Raw genomic sequence first — 23,443 nt, forward strand, 5'->3', positions numbered from 1 at the left:
TAACCATCAAATCCTTGTTTATTCATGACAAACCAAATGCATCATTAGAAAGGGGTGGCCAAACAGGAAATAATTATATAAATTCTAAATATATAGTTGTAAATCCTAATATACAGTAGTTTGGATGCTAATATAAAGTTACAATTCCGATAAATTCTGAATACACCATATACACTAATATGTAAATGCTAATATATATATATATATATATATATATATTAATCCAAACATCCTTGTAAAATCTGAATATAGTTATAAATACATATATAAAGTTATACATTTTGAATATATTGTTATCTGAATATATAGCTGTAAATTTGAATCTAAAGTAAAAAATCTGAATATAGCTCTAAATTCTGAATACATTTTATGAATCTGAATAAATTGTTGTAAGTCCAAATATATATAGTAACAATTCCGATAAACTCTGAATATACTGCATAATTATAAATCTGAATATATAGTTATAAATCCTCAATGTATAAATGTAAAAATATAATTATAAATCCTGAATATATAGCTGTAAATACCTAATATCTAGTAGCAAATGCAAATATATTAATAAATCTGAATCTATTTGTACATCCGAATATAAAAGTTATAAATCCAGATTTATAAATTCTGAATATATACTGTAGTTATCCAAATATACTGCTGTAAAATCAAATATAAAGCTCTGAACAAATCTGAAAACAGTTGTAAATTTGAATATGTAGTTAAAAATCCAAGTAAAACGTTACAATCCGAATATATATTTGATAAATTCTGGATATACTCTTTAGTTATGAATCTAAATATATAACTATTTATATATAAATGTGAATATATAAAAATGTACATGTGAATAAATCATGAATAAATACTGTAGTTGCAATCCTGAATTCTGAATATATAGTTATAAATACTGAATATATAAAATGTAAATCCTTTATATAAATCATCTAAATCCTATGAACCCTATAATCCAAGATCATATACTCAGACATATATATATAGAGAGAGAGAGAGAGTGCTCTGGAAAAAATAAAGAGACCACTACAAAATTATCCGTTTCTCTGGATTTACTATTTATAGGTATGTGTTTGAGTTAAAATCATCACTGATCCTCCACCAAATTTCACAGTGGGTGCGAGACACTATGGCTTGTAGGCCTCTCCAGGTCTCCTCTAACCATTAGATGACCAGGTCAAGGTCAAGGTTTCTTTATTAGTACCCGAGGGTAAATTTGTTGTGCAGACAGGAGATTCAGCAATCCATACTTAAGACATCACAACGATACAAATTCATAAGACATCAAAACATACTTTAAAACAAGTATCATTACTGTATCAAAATGGTATTAAAATATAGAGACTCCTAAGAAGGTCATGACAAAGTGCTTCTATACACACACACACACACACACGCACTCACCCACTCCCTCAAAAGCTTAAAGTGCCATGCATGGCAAAGTGCATCATCTCATACTAGTTTTGTGGTGGAGGATCGGCGATGATCTGGGGGTGCTTCATCAAGGCTGGAATCGGGCAGATTCGTCTTTGTGAAGGACGCATGAATCAAGCCACATTCAAGGTTATCCTGGAAGAAAACTTGCTTCATTCTGCTCTGACAATGTTCCCCAACTCTGAGGATTGGTTTTTCCAGCAGGACAATGCTCCATGCCACACAGACAGGTCAATCAAGATGTGAATGGAGGACCACCGGATCAAGACCCTGTCATGACCAGCCCAATCTCCAGAACTGAACCCCATTGAAAACCTCTGGAATGTGATCAAGAGGAAGATGGATGGCCATAAGCCATCAAACAAAGCTGAGCTGCTTGAATTTTTGCACCAGGAGTGGCATAAAGTCACCCAACAGCAATGTGAAAGACTGGTAGAGAGCATGCCAAGACGCATGAAAGCTGTGATTGAAAATCAGAGTTATTCCAGCAAATACTGATTTCTGAACTGTTCCTAAGTTAAAACATTAGTATTGTGTAATTAGTATAAATGATCTAAATGTCAATATTTTTATTTGGAATTTGGGAGAAATGTTGTCGGTACTTTATGTTCATTTTATTCAAACAAATACCTATAAATAGTAAATCCAGAGAAACTGATCATTTTGCAGACATATATATATACACTGATCAGCCACAACATTAAAAGCACCTGCCTAATATTGTGTAGGTCCCCCCCGTGCTGCCAAAACAGCACCAACCCGCATCTCAGAACAGCATTCAGAGATGATATTCATCTCAGCACAATTGTACAGAGTGGTTATCTGAGTTACCGTAGACTTTGTCAGTTCAAACCAGTCAGGCCATTCTCTGTTGACCTCTCTCATCAACAAGGTGTTTCTGTCCACAGAACTGCCGCTCACTGGATGTTTTTTTGTTTTTGGCACCATTCGGAGTAAATTCTAGAGACTGTTGTGTGTGAAAATCCCAGAAATACTCAAACCAGCCCATCTGGCACCAACAATCATCCATGCGATTATCTAATCAGCCAATTGTGTGGCAGAAGTGCAGTGCATAAAATCATGCAAATATGGGTCAGGAGCTTCAGTTAATGTTCACATCAACCATCAGAATGGGAAAAAAATTTGATCTCAGTGATTTGGACCGTGGCATGATTGTTGGTGCCCGACGGGCTGGCAGGTGGTTTTAATGTTGTGACTGATCGGTGTATGTCTGAATATTTAGCTATAAATCAGAAAATATAAATGCAAGTGATATATAAATATAACTTAATGTTGGGGCATGTTGAATTTTCCATTGTTTTATTATTTTGATCACAGTTGGTCAGCTATTAATTTTGAGACAGCATTTTTGTTTTCATGACTTGCCATATTTTGAAAATCCATTCTGTAGTTTGGAAGAGGACACTGAATATAAAATGGTTATCCTTTAATAGATTTATGTATTTTGGTCTAGTTTTCTTTTTAAGGTATAATAGTAATAGTATAAATAGTTTAGTACAAATGATTAAGAAAGAAATGGTATGTTCACTGAAGGTGAACACTGGTGACAGAAGTGCTGCCAGTGTATTCAGATGTTACGTATGAGTTTGTGAGCACAGGTAAATGCATCTGTGCCAGCAGCACAAATACTAAAGGAAACGTTTAGCGTTAGCGACAGAGAGTATGTTAACCTCGCAGCCTTATCTTATCATATAACAGGAAGACAGTTGGACTGCAACCACAACTGTGTGATCTGCTCTCAATAGTCAGCACTGCATTAACCTTCATCATCACTTCTAATCACATCAAATATCCTCAGAGCAGTTTGTCATTTCTCAACGCTCATCACTCGTTTCTAATCAACATTCACGCCCCACAGAAAGTGCCATCCAGCTTAATATCTGACCCCTCCCTGATCCCGATACGGGCCGGCTAATGAGGTCACCGGTGGAGGACGGCAAAGGGGTGAACAGGCAGCTGATGGATCACTCTCTAATCCAGCAGTGATTACAGAGCGAGGTGTGGCCCATTTCCTGCTGCTCTTATTAGTAACAATGTGGCATATGGCAGCTCCTACCAGCTTCCACTGCAGATGCTCGCTCACATTTGTCACTCTCAGTCCGCAGCCCGGGTTGAATCTGAGGCATAGACGGCGAGTGATAGTTTGCGACAGTCAACAGTCCTGCTATCCTTCTTAATCTATCAGCTATATATATATATATATATATGGTTGTTACCAAGAAAATCAAATTAGCATTAAATACATAGTAGCTACAAATAATGCACAAGATATCATAACTTAACTAGAATATATAGTACTATATAAAACCATGATGTTGAAATGTTTTACAGTTAAAATAATAATAATAATAATAATAATAATAATAATATTATATGTATCATTAGACTTTGGGGTAAAAATTTAAGTCAAGCTCAATCGACAGCATTTGCAGCATAATGTTTTTACCACAAATTAACAATTGTAAAATTTTGACTTGTCTCTCCTTTTCTGTATAAAACAGTTACAGTGAGGCACTTACAATCGAATCGTTAAAATATACACTTTTTCAAATGTATAGCCACAAGACGTAACCAATACGAATGTTAACATGATTTTAGTGTGATAAAATCACTTATTAACGTTTCATAGTTAAGTTATACACAATTTTAGAACTTTGTTGCCATGACGACATAACGGGTAAATCCCATTGACTTCCATTGTAAGTGCCTCAATGTAACCTATTATAGCGCCACCAGGCTTTTTTTTTTTTTTTTTAACGAAAAGGAGGGACGAGTCGAAATTCATTTTGGTGCCTCTGCCTCTTGGTGGCGCTATGATAATAAGAAACCTAAAAATGGCTCTAACTATGGAACCGTTGGTCCAATCGACTTTGCATGCTGTGTGGTTCTCCAAGGTCCCATCAGGGTCGACGAGGACAGTCGCATATCTTGAAAAACATGCCGCCATTGACCAATCAACTTTTAGCAGCTATTTGAAAAAGTGAAAAAGGCGGATTGAAACAAGGTAGGTCTATTTGTCTCATGGCCAAAACTGGCCACCGGGAGGTGCTATTGGGTTTACATCTGTGTAAACGGTTGTACAGTTGTGCTCAGAAGTTTGCATACCCTGGCAGAAATTGTGAAATTTTGGCATTATCTTTTATTTAAGACAGTGATCATATGAATCCATTTATTATCACATAGTTGTTTGGCTCCTTGTTAAATCATAATGATAACAGAAATCACCCAAATGGCCCTGATCAAAAGTTTACATACCCTTGAATGTTTGGCCTTGTTACAGACACACAAGGTGACACACACAGGTTTAAATGGCAATTAAAGGTTAATTTCCCACACCTGTGGCTTTTTAAATTGAAATTAGTGTCTGTGTATAAATAGTCAATGAGTTTGTTAGCTCTCACGTGGATGCACTGAGCAGGCTAGATACTGAGCCATGGGGAGCAGAAAAGAACTGTCAAAAGACCTGCGTAACAAGGTAATGGAACTTTATAAAGATGGAAAAGGATATAAAAAGATATCCAAAGCCTTGAAAATGCCAGTCAGTACTGTTCAATCACTTATTAAGAAGTGGAAAATTCAGGGATCTTTTGATACCAAGCCAAGGTCAGGTAGACCAAGAAAGATTTCAGCCACAACTGCCAGAAGAATTGTTCAGGATACAAAGAAAAACCCACAGGTAACCTCCGGAGAAATACAGGCTGCTCTGGAAAAAGACGGTGTGGTTGTTTCAAGGAGCACAATATGACGATACTTGAACAAAAATGAGCTGCGTGGTCGAGTTGCCAGAAAGAAGCCTTTACTGCACCAATGCCACAAAAAATCCCGTTTACAATATGTCCGACAACACCTTGACACGCCTCACAGCTTCTGGCACACTGTAATTTGGAGTGACGAGACCAAAATAGAGCTTTATGGTCACAACCATAAGCGCTTTGTTTGGAGAGGGGTCAACAAGGCCTATAGTGAAAAGAATACCATCCCCACTGTGAAGCATGGTGGTGGCTCACTGATGTTTGGGGGTGTGTGAGCTCTAAAGACACAGGGAATTTTGTGAAAATTGATGGCAAGATGAATGCAGCATGTTATCAGAAAATACTGGCAGACAATTTGCATTCTTCTGCACGAAAGCTGTGCATGGGACGCTCTTGGACATTCCAGCATGACAATGACCCTAAGCACAAGGCCAAGTTGACCCTCCAGTGGTTACAGCAGAAAAAGGTGAAGGTTCTGGAGTGGCCATCACAGTCTCCTGACCTTAATATCATCGAGCCACTCTGGGGAGATCTCAAACGTGCGGTTCATGCAAGACAACCAAAGACTTTGCATGACCTGGAGGCATTTTGCCAAGACGAATGGGCAGCTATACCACCTGCAAGAATTTGGGGCCTCATAGACAACTATTACAAAAGACTGCACACTGTCATTGATGCTAAAAGGGGCAATACACAGTATTAAGAACTAAGGGTATGCAGACTTTTGAACAGGGGTTATTTCATTTTTTTCTTTGTTGCCATGTTTTGTTTTATGATTGTGCCATTCTGTTATAACCTACAGTTGAATATCAATCCCATAAGAAATAAAAGAAATGTGTTTTGCCTGCTCACTCATGTTTTCTTTAAAAATGGTACATATATGACCAATTCTCCAAGGGTATGCAAACTTTTGAGCACAACTGTATATACCACTGTGTTTCACAAAGACACACGTTATACATATCATATGACAGATCTCCTCATTCTGAACAACGTTGCCTCAAGAACCATTGGGGTCAATAAAATCGTTCGTTAAATATTTGAGATTATTTTTAAAAAACTACTTTTTAGAACTAGTCCTAGGCCTTTGACCCAATCGAAACCAAACCTTTGCAGAAATATTCTCTGGAGTCCCAGTATAAATAAATGAACTTTCCATGCATTTTTCCAATACACCAAAACGTAGGGTGTGGGCATGGCCACTTTTCCTTAAATGGTTAAAACTCTTGATTGGAATGAGATATCATCACCAAATTTTAAACACTTATGCAGGAGGTCAATCAGAGGACAGATGAAAAAAAATGCCCACCTATGCCTCTTGGTGGCACTGTAACAGTCAGGAATGTCAAAAATGCTACCTAACCTGATGTTTCTGAAAATGAAGGCACTTTTTCTTTGTTTTAGGTGCTAACAGACTGTCTAATTAATACTAAATAGATGTTGCATATGTACTTAAATGTCTTAAATGCTTGAACCCCATTAATTGCTGCTTGCAGCTGTATTTATTATTGTAATTTAACAACTCCCTACAACAACGGTTTTCTACTGAAGAACAACCAATTCTTAAAACTTCTGGAATCACAAAATGTATTGTGTTAATTATTATCCTAGTTTCTGTTAATAAAAAAAAAAAAAAATAAAAAATAAAAACAGCTTTGTCATCATTACAGCAGCAGTACCAGAATATTTTGAATGCTTTGAATATTTTTGTTGGACAAAGGGAGTTCATGGGAATCCAAAAAAAAAAAAAAAAAAAAAAAAAGGTTGAGAAACAATGAAATAAAAGATCTCCATAATATTCCATATATTTACTAAACAGGTCACACACACACACACACACACACACACACACATTGTCAATGCAAAATAAAGATGGAAAGCATGTAATGTTTTTGGAATTGCTTATGATTTAGCATCATGCTTTGCTCCGTAAGCAATATTTGTGATTTGATGGTAAATTACTTTGGAGGACAGAGGAGAGAGAAAGAGAGAATGATCTTTAATGTAGCTAGTTCCTGGAGGCAGCCGGCAACACGCTGAAGCGTGGCAAATTCCTATTGAAATCAGCGGCAAAGCAGTACTGATTGATAGACTGAGATGAGGCAAGCAGCAGATCAATCCATCACACCGAACTCGCCGGCTATCCAGAGTGTCTCGGCAGCACAATCTTATTCATTCCCGCAGTCCCACCCCAAAGACACTAGAACACAGGCCTTGAGAGGACGAGAGAGTAGAGAGACGAAGAACAGAAGGAGACAAAAGCCACAGACACTTTCTGAATTTGGGAAAGATTCAGTGGAAAATACGTTAAAAAGTGTTTTAACTGACCCCTGGAGTCGCGAGTTTGAATCCAGGGTGTGCTGAGTGACTCCAGCCAGGTCTCCTAAGCAACCAAATTGGCCCGGTTGCTAGGGAGGGTTGAGTCACATGGGGTAACCTCCTCGTGGTCGTTATGATGTGGTTCTTGCTCTCGGTGGGGCGCGCGGTGAGTTGTGCGTGGATGCCGCGGAGAATAGCGTGAAGCCTCCACACACGCTATGTCTCCGCAGTAATGCGCTCAACAAGCCATGTGATAAGATGCGAGGATTGACGGTCTCAGATGCGGAGGCAACTGGGATTCGTCCTCCGCCACCCGGATTGAGGCGAGTCACTACACCACCACGAGGACTTAGAGTGCATTGGGAATTGGGCATTCCAAATTGGGGAGAAAAAATAAAATAAAATTTTCAGCTAAATTCATAATTGCAGGGCGCAATGGAAAAATGTGACCGCTGCATGTCATGAGGCCAAATCAGGCTGGTGGACCAAATTGACTGACTTTTATCAATAAGTTTCAAGACAGATACTGTCAGACTTTAGATCGCTTGCTGTGAATGGCCCCTAAAGCCTGCTATACACTGTAGGATTTTTACAGTCCTTTAAGATTGTTACTTGTCAGACTGTACAATATGAACGTATTGAGCTTGCCATGGCACACTGTGCGAAATTATGTCAGACTTTACGATACACATTGTAGCCGACTGCGGTCCCAAATGAAAGTGAGCATTGCAGGCCTATAATAAGACAGCCTGATCACAAATACAGAAAATTGCAGATGTTAAGAATGAACGTGAGTATGGGAGGAAGCCTACAGTAATAATTAGCTACCACAAGAAAAGATTCATTAGGGAAATAAAAATAAGTGGCCTGAAAAAAGTTCTGCGTTCACATAGGGGAAAACAAAAAAGGTGGGTTTTAGTACATCTTTCTCCTCTTTAAGATTAGTAACCTATAGGCCATGCAAAATTTCAAAATTCATGTAAGCTAATAATGTATCACACTTGCACATTCCCTATGGATAATGCACAAACACGACATAGATTTCTATAATTGTATCCGATTGTATCTGCTGATCTGAATTAAAATGTCCCATAAATAATATAAACTGCTAATTCCTTTTTTAAATGAAATTGGAGTGGTGTGAATCTTAACTAAAGTTTACAGACATTTAAAGTTCATTTATTAAAAGTAAAATAGCAATTAAAATAAAGTTGTGAAGAAAATGCATGATAAATGTAAAGAAAAAAATGTGTTAAGAAAGGAACATGCTAATTCAGGGAATATTGCTTTCATATTGCTGAAGTGTCTCCAAGTATTTTCTGCGTATTTATTTATTAAAACTTTGAAAGAGCTTAAGTAGAGTGACAACTGGGCACAAATGTTGCTATGGTGCAGACGCGGATCAGGTTTCCTTCTTTCAGGTTTCTCTGAAAACACTGAGTTGAGGTGTGAGAGAGGATTGGAATATCTCATCTGGCTGTCGTAATAGCAGTCACACTATACGACTGTGATGCTTAATTTCTGACACTAAAGATCATTGCAAAGGCTATTAATCATCCGTCTGTGAGCATGTCACACTAAACGTTGTAAGATTGCCGATTCAAAAATCCTTTAGGATTCCCAAAATGTTACCACCCCTGGAGTCATGAGTTCGAATCCAGGGTGTGCTGAGTGACTCCAGCCAGGTCACCTAAGCAACCAAATTGGCCCAGTTGCTAAGGAGGGTAGAGTCACATGGGGTAACCTCCTCGTGGTCGCGATTAGTGGTTCTCGCTCTCAATGGGGCACGTGGTAAGTTGTGCGTGGATCGCGGAGAGTAGCATGAGCCTCCACATGCTGTGAGTATCTGTGGTGTCATGCACAACGAGTCACGTGATAAGATGCACGGATTGACGGTCTCAGAAGTGGAGGGAACTGAGACTTGTCCTCCGCCACCCGGATTGAGGTGAGTAACCGCGCCACCACGAGGACCTACTAAGTAGTGGGAATTGTGCATTCCAAATAAAAAAAAAAAAAATTTTTTTTTAAAAAGTATTCCCGAAATGTGTCTCAGATGGCAGAATCGTGCCCAAAATCATACATTGTGCACCAGGCTTAAGAAATGCATCCAATCTGCTTCCTTAAAGGAATGTTTCAGTTTTATACCAGGTAAGCTCATCAACAGCATTTGTGGCATATTGTTGACTATCAAAAAAATTCTTGACTATCAATTTCTTCTAATAATCCCAGATAGGCTACAGCATATGTTCATGGTTAATATTATTACTAATCATCACGGCTATACATTTTTGATAGGTTATTTACATGTGACGTCAGTGTGTAAATACAGTCTCTGGGATCTCTACAAACATCCCTTATCCCGTGCAAATCGAAAGTAAACATTGCAGTAATAATTAATCAAATCTAAAGTCAGACATTTGTCCGGAAAACTAATCGTGTCCTAATAGGGCTTTACTTAACAGCACCATCTACTGTTGGATATGGTAATTACATTAAGTCTGACTAGAAACAGATAAAACATATCCCCTCCATAGACAGAAAATGAATGACCAGAAGGGGGGATATCAAAAGCAGAGGCAGGGAAATCCCCCCATCCCCCCTAAATTGCATCTGTGACAGGAAGTTGAAAGTTCTTCTTCTGAAATCGATCTGTGCTATATCCGAAATTCAAGGCACTGCCCCCAGTGGCCAAAGTAAAATAGGAAATATTGTTGAGGTGAAATGTCCACAAAGTGGCGCAAAAATACAAGTTGTATATGATGTAAATAATGCAACAGGAAACAGGAATGCACATTTTATTCTCTACCCCCTAACCCAAACTACAAACCCTAAACCTAACCTAAACAGTGGAGTAAAAACATAATTTTAGAGTGCTCATCGTTTATGTGAACGCAATTACCTTCTGGTTTCCACAGGACCTGAACACGTGACTCAGAGGTTGCTCGAGTAAGCAGCGCCACAGGGAATAGTAAACATGTTTGAATTGATGCAAAAATGTCTGATGCGGGATGGTGCTCATTAGTAATTCAGAAGAATGTGGTTGATTTCAGGGTACATGAACATTCGGAAACAGCATGTCGATTTCCAGTGTGATCATATGGAATAAAATGCGGTACTGCAAGTGACATCCACACGGATTACTTTATACATACTAGGGGTGGGTAAAAATATAGATTTTCCGATATTTACCAATCTTCTTTGAATGATCTCGATATCGATTCTTAAATCCCAAAATCACTGTTTTACTCCATGCGCAACCCTCTACACAATGAGAGGAAATCACTCGTGTTTGCGACCAAAGTTCATGCTATGCGACTAAAATTTTATATATTTGTCAATTGGCTGGTAAATGTTCAGATTTCATTCAGCAGGGATCGTGTAGTATAGTGGGGAACTATTCAGCAGTGAGATCCTTTCAGTGCGTCTTGAGAGTAAACGTTTTGTTTGATTCATTCCGTGTAATGTGTGTCCAAAGACGAGATCCACGCAACCCATTTGTTTTTGAATAACGTCTCTTACGATCCTTTCTATTTTCTACAGTCAATTGTTAATCAAAAACAAAGAAGAAATGTTTAATTCTAATCACACATTGCAAAGATGAGAAAAAGCCATTTGAGACTCTCTTATTAATATGCGCTTATTCACAGACGCTCTTTACAGAACTGCCGGTTTTCTTAAAGAGACAGTACTGTTTTTTTGCACGTGTTCAACAAGTCAATGTAAAAAACATTAGCCGGGAGAGAATTTCTTACATATGTAAGCAAAAGGAACATTATAACTGAAATATACCCAAATGAATCAACACTGAATCGAACTGAATCGAAATCGGAGTGGAATCGAGAGTTTGAGAGTCAGAATGGAACTGAATCAGGAAAACTGTATCAATACCATGCCCTAACACATACAAGTAAAAAATAAAAAAAATAGTCCAAACATGTCCAAACCACCTAGTGCTCAATAGTGTACCATGGGCTAAAATACAGGGTCAAAATAATTCAAGACTCAACACTCCCCAATCACTCTCAGAATGATCCAACTCATCAACAGCACCGCTGTTCCCTCTCTTCGTCTCTCCGGGGACGGTAAAGAGAGTCGGGTTTTATCATCTGATCATTGGCAGAGGGAAACACATTACAAAAACTGTGTGCTTTGATTGAGAGCCTTTCTTCTTGTTGCTGTTTGATTGAGGGATGCACCACCAAGACAGCGAGCGGGCAGACGCTAACAGGCTGCTAAAACTCGAGCTGTGATTGCTGTTTCTCTTTTGTGTTATGGTAATCAAACGCTCCGGTCCAGCGAGCGCAGACACGAAGAATGAGCTTAATGGCGGCTGTGCCTGCCCGGCCACATAGAAGCGGCACTACAGGAAAAAAAAAAAAAATAGATTGATCAAGGGACATTAGAGCCGTAGTCAAAATAAATGCAGTCCATTACGGGGAAAAGCAGACAGACGGTACAGCAAAAGAGAGAACTGAAGAGTGCTGGTTTGCAATGCCATTGTTTAATTCAAGCAAAGGCCTTGAAAGTCAAAGTGTGTTTGAGACATATAGGTGCTTGTACTCACACTTCTGTCAATTTCTGTCAAGAAAGTCACACATTCAAGTCGGAAACAAAATATGGAAGAAGCCAAACTAAAGCATATACACAATGAATGACAGCATGTAACACTTAATAAGCATAAGTGAGTCCACCTACATGATTTGCACAACCTGTATGATTTATTAATGCATATCTAGCAAACAATTAATTTGTATAAAACAAACTTAGCTTTACATTAGTGACATTAGTATAAGACATGTCATTTATAACAACTTAATATTATTGAAATAAAGCACTGAAATCAAGTAACTTCCATCATCTTTAATGTCAACATGCCCCTTCCAACGTCACAACTCGGTAACTCTGGTATCATCCAGAATTCTGAGTTTTCCACTGGTAAATATGGCTTCACTTGGTCGTTCATGTGCTCGGAACTCATAATTGCAATATTTCCATCTCCACTTGAAGGCTGCATCAATAGACTTGCTTATAAGTGGCCGATACTTTGTATGCACAGTGAAGTCTATAAAGAAATTACATCAAAGGGGGCGAACATGCTAAAAGTGCTAGATGCAGCGCAACGATTAGAACAGAATGCAGGCGTCTCAAGGGATAGTTCACCCAAAAATGTTAATTCTCTCATCATTTACTCACCCTCATGCCATCCCAGATGTGTATGACCTTTTCATCAGCTAAACTCAAATGAAGATTTTTAGAATAATTTCTCAGCTCTTTTGGTCCATACAATGCAAGTGAATGGGTGCCAAAATTTTAAAGCTCCAAAAATCAGATAAATCAGCATTAAGGTAATCCATATGACTCCAGTGGTTTAATCCATGTCTTCTGAAGTGATATGATAGGTGTGGGTGAGAAACAGACCAATATTTAAGTCCTTTTTTACTATAAATTCCCCTCCCTGCTCAGTCAATGTCCACTTTAAATTTCATGTTCTCATTCTTCTTCTTCTTGTGTTTTTAGTGATTCACATTCTTCATGCATATCGCCCCCTACTGGGCAGGGAGAAGAATTTATAGCAAAAATGGACTTAAATATTAATCTGTTTCTCACCCACACCTATCATATCACTTCTGAAGACACAGATTTAACCACTGGAGTCTTCTATGTTTCCTTTATGTGATTTTTGGACCATCTGAGTTCTGGTCACCATTCATTTGCATTGTATGGAAATATTCTTCTAAAAATCTTCAGTTGTGTTCAGCAGAAGAAAGAAAGTCATACACATCTGGGATGGCATAAGGGTGAGTAAATAATGAGAGAATTTTCATTTTGGGGTGAACTATTCTTAAAAAATGCAGCGCTCCTGTGCGAGATGCAGCGTAATGGTCCATCTATTGAATGTTTACATTGAACAACAATTGAAAAGCAGCACAGACAGATGCAAACACATTTGGTGTGAGGCTCATTGAAGTTGAAGTTTGTGAATTCTGTGCCACTAGCAACATAAAACTTTATACAATTACTACATTTTCTGCTGAAAATATGAGTGCTTGTCCATGCAAAACTCACTTCCATTGTAAGTGCCTCACTGTAACCCAGATTCTTGCTTTCTGTTAAAGAAAAGGAGGAACGAGTCAAAATGTATTTTCTGTGGTAATCAACATTATGCCACAAATGCTGTCGACTGAGTTTAACTTGTATTGAACCCAGAATATTCTTTTAAAGCACTCTACATTTGAAAATGAACACAAACCATAGGCAAAAAATAAAACTGTACAGCTCATTGTAATCACAAGCCAGCTTCGCAGTCAAACTCATGTATTATATCTAATAATTATGTACTTTTTTCCAATTTATGAATGTTTACTTGCATACTTGATACTGCTGTTAAAGATCTGAAAAACTTCAAGCACTGTTTGCTTCATTTGTCGCTTTGTTCTTTATCATATTTCTGACTTGAATAGGTAATATTTGTAAGTGCACTCAGTAGATTTTTCCTCATTTTAAAAGTTTTACCTCTAAATAAATGAATTGCACTTTTTTAATGTTTAAAATGATGTAAACTCAAATTAGATGGAGACTAATTTAAGCTGAAGAAGATCCATGTGACTATGAAAATGAAGAGTGTACAACCTACTGAACAAACCGTATGTCCCTAACAGCCTAATTTACATTCTTGTCTACTTTAAAATATCATACCCTGAATAGGGTCCACCGCATGTTCGCCTTTGCTGTGGCATCTAAATCAGTAACGGGAATCGAGAAATCGAAGACTGCAATTTTGGTATTGTAACAACCCTAATTTTAAGTTTGTACCTTGAGTTCTAAATGATCAACAAATGAAAAGTGGTTGACTTTTGCTTCAACATGCAAAAACACCACTAAGGACGGTGTGTAATCAGGTGCGGTCTGTCGCTCTGAAAGAGTTATTCTAATTGGTCATGCCAGGAGTGCGCTCATTTGCTTGCACAGCTGCCTCTGTTATGACAGTGTCTCCAATATGATTAGTTCACCCTTACTGCGCAATCGAACCTGCCAAGCTCATTGCAGCAGATGCGACGCAGTGGTGGCTATCAGAAAGAGGACTGTGACGGGAGAGAAATCGATGAGCGCAGTGGTCACCTAACTAAGAGTTTATGCATGACAGAAGATCAACTACACCCTGACAGGGAATGACAACTGACAGGTGTGCACTTAATACAGAGGTGGTCCACAATTATAAAATTGGGGCCACAAGGAGTATTTGGACTTTTAAGCCACACTTAGAAATCCACAAATGCCATTGGATTAGATTAAATATCAAACCAAGCAAGTATCTTATTTAAAAGAATGATAGCAGAAGCACACATATAAAGCTTTAAAAAAAAATAATTAGATTCAATTATTGCTCAGTGAACATTTCTGGACATTCAGGTATCCCACTCTTTTCAAGGCACAATTTTTCCAGGACATTTTATGTGCCACACGGTTGCAATATTTGTTTATTTATTTTTCTCCCCAATTTGGAATGCCCAATTCCAAATGCACTCTGAGTCCTCGTGGTGGCGTAGTGACTCGCCTCAATCTGGGTGGCGGAGGACGAATCTCAGTTGCCTCCGCGTCTGAGACCGTCAATCCGCGCATCTTATCACGTGGCTTGTTGAGCACGTTCCCGCTGAGACATAGCGTGTGTGGAGGCTTCACGCTATTTTCCGCGGCATCCACGCACAACTCACCACGTGCCCCACCGAGAGCGAGAACCACATTATAGCGACCACGAGGAGGTTACCCCATGTGACTCTACCCTCCCTAGCAACCGGGCCAATTTGGTTGCTTAGGAGACCTGGCTGGAGTCGCTCAGCACGCCCTGGATTCAAACTCGCAACTCCAGGGATGGTAGTCAGCGTCAGTACTCGCTGAGATACCCAAGCCCCCACACGGTTGCAATATTTAAACAAAAACACATGAGTGGTTATTAAAATTGTGGTTTTTGAAGTTGTTTTATTTTTATTTTATTTCTTTTCCATATTCGACAGTTTAACTAAATTCCATCATCAAAATGGTGTCTAATCATATTCATTTAAAAACTTGAATCAAAAGAAAATAATATTGTAATTATTTTTTTTCAATATCATTGCATTCTTTTTATCAAACGAAGTGCCTTTCTACAAAATCCCACAATGTGAAAAAAAAATAAATAAAAAAAAAATAAACACTGGAAATATTTAAATAAGTGTTACACAACAGAACATCACAGATGTGAGATATTGCTTTAGTACATTATTATCATTACTATTATTATTTAATTTTATTATTTAACTTTTTCCCCATTTCAGGCATCCATTTAAATCAAGCTTTTATTTTGCGTTTCTGTGCATTTTTGACAGTAGTTTCTCACCTCCGGATAAGCAGTTTGCAGCATGGCCCAGTGTGATTGTTAAACATTAAAAAGCTGTGATTAATTTAAATAAATACGTAGTCTGTATATGCTGCATGCTTCGGAGCGCTCTGCTCACTGTCATCTACTGCACACACACATACACGCACCCAGAGCAAGCGTGATGCTCATGTTGAGGTGTTTTAAGCGTACGAGTGACCGGCGTCACACATTCATTTTGAAGCACGCAGCACATGCAGATTATATATTTATTTAATTAAATCATAGCTTTTTGCGGTTTAATAATCACACTTGGACATATTTCGAGATTTTAAATCAAACATTCATTTTCATTCCAAATATGTCCGATTCCAAGATATTCCGCACTTTATAGCTAATGTCATTTTAATGACTGGATTCAGTGATTCAGTCCGTGTTTTCCGCATCGTGGAAATCAAAGGCCCTATATGTAGTAACGGTGGTATAAACAGACTCTGATCTTTGAATTATTGAAAATGTATTTACATAACGAAGTGTAAAGGCCACATCAACATACTACCACCTCGGGGTGTAAATTAATTTTCTGCGGTCCGATCGTCGTCGTTGTCTGAAATTAACAACTCAAATGTTTTTCCAGCTAACACAACAACAGCAATTTGCGCTATATCAATACTAGTAAATGTAACAAAAACCTGGTCAGCGACACAATTATACAGTTTTATTATACTAAAATATTTTCCAGGACAAATAATTATTTTCCAGGACATTTAGATATTTTTCTCATTTTCCATTACTTTTCCATGACTGGAAAACTGCATTGCAATATTCCAGGTTTTCCAGGATGCACGGGAACCCTGATATTGCATATTTACACCAGTAGGTGGCGACAAATGAGTGTCTTTAATGTTATGATTGAGTCGTTCAATCATTGACTGAACTGATTTGTTAAAAAACAAAGAGTCACTCACAACCGAAACAACCGATTTTATTTCACTTAAAAGACTAGTTCAAAAATACTGATTTGTTTACAAACCAAACGCCTCTTGTTCAAAACGAGAGTTTGATGCTTTGCCTTCTTTTTGAACTAATTTTGCCGCTGGAGAAGAAATGCACCAACTACATTAACTGGACAATTTTTGTCTGAAATGCAAGTTATGAATATGAAATACTTGTTTCTTTGTTGAACTGTTTCATAAAAGTTCAAACTCACTCGCTTGTCTGATATTGATTTCATATATTATTGATTTACTGCTGTAATGAGAATTGAGGGGGACAATGTGGTTAATTGTTATAAAATTAATATCAGACTGCAAAACAAAATCTTAATAGTGTGCTTCGTTTATTTTTTTACACAGGCTATAATTTCTTACTTTCTTCTGATTTTAAGTATTTTTGTGAGATGGAAAGTGTTATTGACAGATTTCACAATATTCACCCAAATAATCTGGACCGGTTTCACGTGCAAAGCCTTTCAGAAACACCAGAAGAAGAAGCATTTGAGGAAGTTCTGAAATACAATGCAATATTTCCACAATTGCTCATGCAGAGTTCCAATAATGAAATGTTTGAAGGTGCTCTTTTCTCTTTTCTAGCCAGTGTGGGCAGGAAATAGAAATTAGTCACATTAATGCCTGAAAGATTGAAACGGGCTAATCTGCGCAATATGAAACACAGGGGCATATTAAAATGGTAATTCGCACCGTAGTGGACACTCCAGTTAATTAGTGCTTGATGTAAAACCACCTTGAAGATTCACCTTTGATTTCACACCATGTTATAGCACCATAAAGCTGTGAAAATAGCGGTAGGATTAGCAGGAACATATTTACAGTGAAACGTGATTACTGTATCTGTTTACACTCCATAATTTCAACTCGTATAACTGGACTCTTTCTTCTTCATTTGCCGTTTCACCACCTTTTCTTTTTAGTAATCTTCTTTCTATGTTTGTCTTCTTGGTTTGAAGAACACTGTAGCTCTTCCATTATTACCTCTTCACTGAAGTTCTGGCCAGACGCTACAGGAAGTGTTTACCAGACGGTGCCAGATGGGCTGGTTTGAGTATTTCTGGGATTTTCACACACAACAGTCTCTAGAATTTACTCCGAATGGCGCCAAAAACAAAAAACATCCAGTGAGCGGCAGTTCTGCGGAGAGAAACGCCTTGTTGATGAGAGAGGTCAACAGAGAATGGCCAGACTGGTTTGAACTGACAAAGTCTACGGTAACTCAGATAACCACTCTGTACAATTGTGGTGAGAAGAATATCATCTCACGAGGAGGACCTACACAATATTAGGCAGGTGGTTTAAATGCTGTGGCTGATCTATATATTAGAGGTAGACCAATATATCGGTTTTACAGATATTATCGATGCCGATATTTGCTTTCTGGCACTATCGTTTATCTGCAAAAATGTATGCCGATAGTTGCCGATATTTTTTCCGCTCATTTTTTTTTATTCCTTATCAATAACCTCATCTGGTGAAATATACACATACAAAACTCTTCATCTGATGAATATATAGGCCAGTGGTTCTCAACTGGTTTTGCTTCGGGACCCAGATTTTACATTGGAAATCAAGTGGCGACCCACCATAGTAAAAACGCAACCTGTATTTAATTCATCCTGTGTTGCATTTCCTTTTATGTTGCATAGTTTTGTTCATGGATTTCAAGTGCAAGGACATGCATCAAGTGACATTATTTTTGTTGTTGACGTCAACAACAAAAGCGACAGGAAGTTTTCTCTCCCCCCTTTTAAAAATTGAAGAGCATATTTACTTATATGAGCCCATTATTATCCCGTTTGTTTCTAATTTCAAACATAATTCAAACAGAACATACATATTACACAGGAGGAAATGCTCCTCATTACCATGGTTAGGTCAGTGTAGCTAGTCTTAAATAATAGTAATAATAATAATAACAAATTATAGTATTTATGAAAAAATAAATACTAGCTGAAACACATCTTGAAAAATGCCACTGTTGATATAAAATGAGGTCTAATAGATTCTACCTTTATATTATTTCATATGAAACTATAACATTTTGTCATAATATAACAGTTAATTTTACTCATGTAAAATTGGGAAACAATTTTGTAAAGGTGATGATGCATAATGAAAAATAAATTAGCGCATAGCACAGTGTTGATCCTCCTAAGTGCTGTTTGGCATGTCAGGGCTGCCTACTGTTTGAGAGGTTTGACATGACTTCCTAAAGCTTTAAACTAGAAAAGTCTCACTAGAATTAAAACTGGTCACAACGGTTTTAAGGTCTGCGCTCCGCAATATCAAGGGAAACCCGGTTGTTGCACGTGCATGTCAGAGAGCAGAGTAGATCATGGTCACGAGCTGGTTCCGTTACACTCGTGCGAAGTGCAGATGAGAAGCCTTTAGCTGATTGTGAGATTATCATTAAATCTGCCTCGGCAGTCCTAAATAGGCTATCACTTGGGCGGCCGCCGAAATATCTTCAATGGAAGAATCATGGCATTGTTTTTTCCCTGTTGTCCGCGACCCTGTCCGAATAGACCTGCGATCCACTTTTGGGTTGCGACCCACCAGTTGAGAAACACTGATATAGGCTATAAAAAGCTTGATTTGGAAAATATTTACATATAGAGCATTGTAATGAAGCCAAGTCTCTGTCATTTCATAATAAGAGTCCTTGTGTATTTCAGGCTTGTTTATAGTTAACAGTCCTGCGTTATGCACCAAATCACATTTTTTTCTTGTTATTATTGGGATTTTGGTTGCACAATAAATTGCTTTTGGGATTTTATTCATTTTGGACTCTTGTAGCCTTAATGTTTGTGCCTGTCATTGTAAGGAAAGTCTAAGAATTCGTTTTTAACATTCTATAAATCAGTTAAAAAAAAACAACTATCGGCCGATTAATCGGTTATCGGCTTATCTGCCTTTTTTTCTTTTTTTTAGATGCCTAAATAAATAAATACTAATGTCAATATTTCATTTGTCTCCAGATGGTTTCACCACTTAGACATTTTTTACTTTAAGCCCAAGAAACAATATCAAAATGACTTTGAACTCAGAAACTGAAAACATGTTCATCACAGTAGAGGTGTATTAATAACTGTTTCATGTGAATTGCATTTTTTACGCATTTAGAAATAACTTAAGAGATCCGGACAAACAAATTACCATCATGTCATTGACCCATACACATTTATTTATATTCACATGGAACTTTATACACAGGAAAAATTGACTGAGCTAAAACCAGCGCTCATGGACACTAGGAGCTTAAGGGCTTGTGGGAATGACGTTGATGTGTAAAACTAACCAACAGTGATTAGTGAAGGATGTAGATAAGGTTACCATGGCTACCGGATGTCACAATAAAGACATGTTCTTAGCGTCAAAGCGTGGAAAAACAGCCGATTGAAACAGTGTCCCTCATTTTTTCCCTGTGACATCTTAACTTCTTTCCATCTAAGTCATTACTTTAACAAATTCCCCAAATCTCCTTTAATCCTGCAGCTTCGTCAAACATTCGTGGCCAGTTTTTCATTATCTTGCTTGTAATTCCCAAGAGATTCCCTGATGTTTCACTGACATTTTAAAATCTTGCTGTTTCTTATCTGCATACAATACATGGTTTTCTTTGATTCCTTACCAGTACAACCACTCCTTATGAGCATCAACAGTCTTTTTTTGCGATGATGTAAAGTGTAGTATTACATACCTTCTGGAAGAGTTTTGGTGAACACAAATCACTACCCGTAGGAAAAGAACAATAAAATAATCACAAATGAGATATCGTTACAATCTCGATTGTTCCTGCTACTGTAGATAGCAATGAGATCACATAGAGAGCAAATGGAGACTTCTGCTTTTGTCTCCTGTTAATGTTTCTCCTGAGACAAACACTCCAGTAATCTCATGTGTCTCCTCCAGGTTTTCAGCTGAGATCTGAGCAAAGTCTCAAACTGTACTCAGATTTGACAAAATAACAAAGTTTGCAATCAAAAGTCAGAGATCTAAATATAAACTCAAACAAGTTTCACTGAATTCTTCCAAGACCAAATTATCTGAGCTATAATGCTATCCACATTCATTTTATAGCCCTAAACTTCTCTTAATCAGTATAATCTAGTATATATATATATAATAAGTTGCTGGAATTTTGGTCCATTCCTCCAGACAGAACTGGTGTAACTGAGTCAGGTTTGTAGGCCTCCTTGCTCGCACACGCTTTTTCAGTTCTGCCCACAAATTTTCAATCAGATTGAGGTCAGGGCTTTGTGATGGCCACTCCAATACCTTGACTTTGTTGTCCTTAAGTCATTTTGCCACAAATTTGGAGGTATGCTTGGGGTTATTGTCCATTTGGAAGACCCATTTGCAACTGAGCTTTAACTTCCTGTCTGATGTCTTGAGATGTTGCTTCAATATATCCACATAATTTTCCTTCCTCATGATGCCATTTATTTTGTGAAGTGCACCAGTCCCTCCTGCAGCAAAGCACCCCCACAACATGATGCTGCCACCCCCATGCTTCATGGTTGGGATGGTGTTCTTCGGCTTGTAAGCCTCACCCTTTTTCCTCCAAACATAACGATGGTCATTATGGCCAAACAGTTCAATTTTTGTTTCATTAGACCAGAGGACATTTCTCTAAAAGTAAGATCTTTGTCCTCATGTGCACTTGCAAACTGCAGTCTGGCTTTTTTATGGCGATTTTGGAGCAGTGCCTTCTTCCTTGCTGAGCAGCCTTTCAGGTTATGTCTATATAGGACTCGTTTTACTGTGGATATAGATACTTGTCTACCTGTTTCCTCCAGCATCTTCACAAGGTCCTTGGCTGTTGTTCTGGGATTGATTTACACTTTTTGCACCAAACTACATTCATCTCTAGGAGACAGAAAGTGTCTCCTTTCTGAGCGGTATGATGGCTGCATGGTCCCATTGTGTTTATACTTGCATACTATTGTTTGTACAGATGAACATGGTACATTCAGGCATTTGGAAATTACTACAAAGGATGAACCAGACTTGTGGAGGTCCACAATTTTTTTGGTCTTAGCTGATTTCTTTTGATTTCCCCATGATGTCAAACAAAGAGACACTGAGTTTGAAGGTAGGCCTTAAAATACATCCACAGGTACACCTCCAATTCAGTACACCTCCTATCAGAAGCTAATTGGCTAATTGTCTAAAGGCTTGACATCATTTTCTGGAATTTTCCAAGCTGCTTAAAGGCACAGTTAACTTAGTGTATGTAAACTTCTGACCCACTGGCATTGTGATATAGTCAATTAAAAGTGAAACAATCTGTCTGTAAACAATTGTTGGAAAATTACTCATGTCATGCACAAAGATGATGTCCTAAACGACTTGCCAAAACTACAGTTTGCTAATATTAAATCTGTGGAGTGGTTAAAAAATGAGTTTTAATGACTTCTTTAAGTGTATGTAAACTTCTAACTTCAACTGTATATATATATATATATATATATATATATATATATATATATATATATATATATATATATATATATATACACAGTATATACACACATACACATATATACTCATATACAGACAGACAGACAGATAGATCTCTGAAAGATTGACAAATTCAATTTTAAATGGACTGCTGTGGACTGTAAGGCGAATGATAGGCTTATGTTCAATAATATAGAAAGAATTAATATATCGCCTACTAAAGCCATTTTATCTTATCAATGCTTTACCCATCTGCCACAATAATGTAATGCATTTTAATTATCTGAATAATTATGTTATATATATATTTTTTATATTTATAATTTAAAAAATAACTATTTACAATGATTTAATCATTATATATTGAATTATTATAATTAGAGGGCAAATATTTATACAGTACATGAGATTATTTGCAATTCATTTGATTAATTAAAGCTGAAGTATGTAACTTTTGCAGTGTTAAAATACTTTCTTCTATCCCAGCTTAATATGCAGAGACAACTCTTCTCGTCTTTCTGTGGCGCTATAAAAATTGCCGTTTGTTTTTAAGCAACCCGCTTAGACCCGCCCCAACAACGTTTCTCAACCAATGGCATTAGCTGGGGGCGGGACTGTCTCTTTGTTTCACCAATTGCAGACGGGCGGTGTATTCAGAAAGCTGTTTTGAAAACAACGTTTATTTTTGGTGGCGCAAGTGGAGCAGAAATTACATGCTTCAGCTTTAATCGGCAAATCATGTAATTCATTCGATTAAAATCGTTTTGTTTTTTTGTTTTTTTGTCTAGGTCTAGGTCTATCTTTATTTTCTCCAAATGAAATTTTGTATGTATAGCTCATAAAAATCTCCAAAAATTACACTTAAAAGAAACCTAACTGAGGACTGAATTAAGTCTCATATCATACGCCATGAAAGAGCATCCTTTCAGTAATATTTTCTCCTATAATTCGAACCAGATGGCAAAATAAAAAAAATATAGCATGACTTGCCTTGTTTGAAAATGTACGCCCTTTTGCTAATCAACAAACAGAATCCATACAATACAGGCATCAAATTTCCACAAGCCTCCTATCCAGCA

At 37.5% G+C, this 23,443-nt stretch overlaps 1 protein-coding gene across 2 annotated transcripts in view; it reads right to left on the reverse strand.

Annotated features, from left to right (window-relative positions):
- LOC127453113 (mannosyl-oligosaccharide 1,2-alpha-mannosidase IA-like) overlaps positions 1-23,443 on the reverse strand; it is a 306,543-nt gene that overhangs the window by 112,244 nt on the left and 170,856 nt on the right. The gene's annotated exons all lie outside the window — the stretch shown is intronic.

This window comes from Myxocyprinus asiaticus, chromosome 15, assembly GCF_019703515.2.
Source record: "Myxocyprinus asiaticus isolate MX2 ecotype Aquarium Trade chromosome 15, UBuf_Myxa_2, whole genome shotgun sequence".
In the NCBI taxonomy this organism is placed as follows: Eukaryota; Metazoa; Chordata; class Actinopteri; order Cypriniformes; family Catostomidae; genus Myxocyprinus; species Myxocyprinus asiaticus.